The sequence below is a fragment of the Belonocnema kinseyi genome, chromosome 3 (genome assembly GCF_010883055.1).
Source record: "Belonocnema kinseyi isolate 2016_QV_RU_SX_M_011 chromosome 3, B_treatae_v1, whole genome shotgun sequence".
In the NCBI taxonomy this organism is placed as follows: Eukaryota; Metazoa; Arthropoda; class Insecta; order Hymenoptera; family Cynipidae; genus Belonocnema; species Belonocnema kinseyi.
The window spans coordinates 45799140-45803037 of record NC_046659.1 but is presented as its reverse complement, the minus strand read 5'-3'; positions in this window follow the sequence as shown (position 1 = coordinate 45803037).

Sequence of the window (3898 nt, the reverse complement as noted above, 5' to 3'; positions counted from 1 at the left end):
TTTAGTACTCTTGAAAGCCACCGGGTATGATTGTTCAGATGCTAAAAATTAACAATAAGTTTGACTGGCAGCCCCTGAGTGGTGTCAAAGTTAACTGGCAGACTGTCAAATATGTAAAAAATTCGAGTGAAATACGTCATATTAGTACTCTTGAAACCCACGGTGAATGATTCTTTAGATGCTAAAAACTAACAATAAGTTTGACTGACAGCTCCTAAGTGGTGCCAAAGTAATTTTCCTTTCATTCTTTAACATATGTGTTTTCCTTTTAGAATTGAAAATTTCACTGTCTTGTCAAAAGTTAATCTATTTTGTTAAAAAAAGTAAACATTTAAAAAAAGTATCCTTTTTGGTTGAAAATTTAAAAATTTGGTTAAAAAGTTATTTTTTATAAGGATTTTTCACTTGAAAATTCATCTGTTTAGTTGAAAATTTAACTACTTTGTTACTAAATCCTTTTTTTTTTTAATTGCATATATCGTGAAAAGTTCTCCTTTCTTTCCTAATTGAAAATTCATCTATTTTGTTAAAAGTTCTTTTTTTCTTTGGTACAAATTCATGCTTCTTACCTAAAAATTCACCTCTTGGGTTAAAAAGTGAACTATGTTGTTGAAACTTCAACCTCAATCGACTGCGTTAAGCCGACTACACACGTACAGTTTACCTTCAGCTTTAACTGCACAGGCCAGGACTGTACAGTCAAAACTGATCGAGTGGAGGATGTAATCGTTCAGTTTTCTTGGACTGCGCAGGCGGCTGGAGGACGAACGAAAAATAATTCGATAGACCTAAATCGAAAAAAAACTGCGCATTCAAATTGGAGCGTGTGTACCGACGCGACAGTCCAGTTCGGCGATATGACATCTCAAAGCGTGTAATTTTTGGAGGAATTTTTCCAGATGGATAAAGATGAAACATCCTTATGGAAATTGCTTGCGGCGATATGATCAATGAAAATTTCAAATCTTTATAATTTCTCCCAGTTGCAAGAAACCTTAAAATTGCACTTAACCTCTCGTGTGGTGAAATAGCATTTCTCATAACAGTATCCTGCCGTTTAATTTTTGGAGTAAATATAGACAGCAGTTTCAAATAAGTTTCTTCGTTCATTCTCAAAAAATTTTGCCAATCTTTGGAACTAAATTTTAATTCATTTAATAAATTAACATGCGAATATACTCTTCGCTTACTGAGCTACTGTTTACACCACATTTTTCGTTTCGATTTCCGCTTCTCTCGCTTTAATGCGGCAATTAATCCAATTATTGCTAAAACGTCGTCTCGGTCACACATATTTTCATGCGAAAACTGATGAAGAACTGTCAGACTTTTCTGAATGTGTGGATGCGCTACCAGCCGGCTTTACGCCAGCTCTCCTTGGTGAACCGAAAGAACCGAATGGAGCCTCTAGAAAGTACCCGTAAAGACCCAATTTTGTCCGCATTCAGTTCCTTTTTAAAAAACTAAAAAAAAAAACAACAGAAAAATCAACTTTTAAATTGTTCAAATTCGGATTCTACGTTAAAATTTGCATTAGAAATTCGCGGAGTAATCGCAATACTTTTTTTTTGCAGCGTTACAAACTTAAATAAATAAAATACCTGTCATTCACATGGGCCGAAGGCGCCTTGAAGTGCATCTTCTTTTAGTAGCAGATAATAAGCGTTCCGTCGGTAAATTTAAGAATTTTGTCTGGACGCTAGCGCCACATAGTGGAAACCTCAGACAACAACGCTGCGATGCAAGTGAGAGAGAATTTTATTTTTAAACATCGCGTGCAACATACTACTGGAGCTATTATGGATGTGCTTGAAGTCATCTTCATCAGAAGTTAATGATATCTTTAAAAAATTTTAACGCTGCAAAAAAAGTATTGCGATTACTCCGTGAGTTTCTAATAGAAAATTTTAAGTAGAATCCGAATTTCAACAGTTTAAAAGTTAAACTTGCTGTTTTTCGGGACTTTTAAAAAGGAACCGAATGGGGACTCAATGGGGTCTCAATGGGGTCTTTACGGGTAATTTGTGGAGGCTCCATTCGGTTCCTTCGATTTGCCAGGGCTACTGCGTCAAGGCAAGTTCGAGGCATCTGTTTACATTATAGATGTAACATTTCTAGCGATTAAGTTACAGCAATCGTGCTTTTGTATGTTCCATTATAAACTTACAAGATATATACTAATTATTTAAACAATTTTAATTAAAAAATTAAGGGGGGAAATAGGTTTAAGAAGGGGCTTTAAAAGTGATTTTCATGAATTTTTTTGACAATAAAGGAATAAATATAATTTATTTATATTCTGTGAAAATTTTGTATATATGTTTAAGAAGAAATGATGAAATTTGAAAATATTGTTTCTGAGAATCATGGAAGATATTGACTGCTGCCCATAAAACGTCACTATTTAAAGTTGGTACTTTTATACATTATGGAGGCCACAGATTTTATTTGAAATTAATGAGGTTCCAAATGTAGCTTCGTCACATATATAGTTTCTATATGGACTTAATTCCACAAAAAATTTTGATTTTGCATGGGTGTGTAAGCAGGAGACATTAATTTTTGGGCATTTTTTCATAACTTTTCTTGCGTTTAAAAAATACTTGAAACAATAACTACCAATAACTAACAGTAACTACGGTTGCAGGTTCAAATAGAGCGTAATCATATAAAGTATCTGCTAACTATTGAAATGATTGATCAAAAACTTTTTGAGCTACAGTGTACGGAAGTCCGAAAAAAGTCGTTTCGAGAAAAATGAGTTTAAAAAAATGGTTGAAAAAAACAAAGTCGAGACGGTAATGACATTATTTTAATTATTTACTGGTTAATTAGCGATTCCAAATCCATAGAGTGATCGTTCTTCTTCTTCATAAATTTAATTTTGAGCTTGCAATTCATCTTTTATTTATTAACTTTGTACGGAATCAAATAAGACTGTCCATTCAATGTCTCTTTTCTATGTTACTTTGCAAATTTACAAGAACTATTATTTATTGAGGTCAGTTACACCAGAACCCCCACTCCTAATTTTTGGGTTTTCTGTAGCACACTGAATTGCGCCCCAAATGCATGCAAATGCGTCACCGATAACATTTTTTGCGCCAAAAAATTGTAGGAGTTATATTAGGCGTTACGGGCGAGAGGGAGGGGCTTGCGCCACGCTACCCCTCACCCCCATTTGAAAAATCAAAGTTTAAGTCACATGATCTTAAAGATCTTAAAACGCGCTCATATGTGTTATAAAGAAAAATATTTGCGCCACATTAACCCGCCGTCGGTCGCAATGCGATCTGATAGATCAGGCGACGGCATTTTTATCACCACCCCTAAGTAAAATGGGGCTACGTGCCACTCTTCCCTATAGCTTCCTGACTATGGAAGGTCCACCGAACCTCCCTACTCAGTTTTCCATCAGACGTTACAATGAGTTGTTACGGCGCCTAGGATCTGTGAAGCTCAATGCGACCCAACAAAAAACTTGCAACTTTTTTCGAGCAGCCTCTCTCCAGCTAATCTGAGGAAGACTAAACTCATATACATGTATTATAAATTAAGTTTTTTACTGATTTAAATTTTGTTTTCAGTTTTGTCTGAGGTTTTTGCCTTAATTTTTAAAACTCTATGTTAGCGGGTCCAAAAAGTAGGTTTTGTATTTCTCTAGTATCTACTAATAGAACAATTTTTTTCGAACTTTTTTTCTTTTAACTCACTGTCTAGATCCCTAAGAAGGCTAAGGTGAAGGGAAGGTCTCCGAACTTTAAGGGGAACAGAGGTTATGGCAAATTGAAATTGTATGTGTGTCAGACTCAATGCGATCAGCAGAAGGCCTTCAAATATTGCGACGAACAAAGGGTTAATAACCGATTTATCAGCGATAAAGATGGGTGGGGGGGGG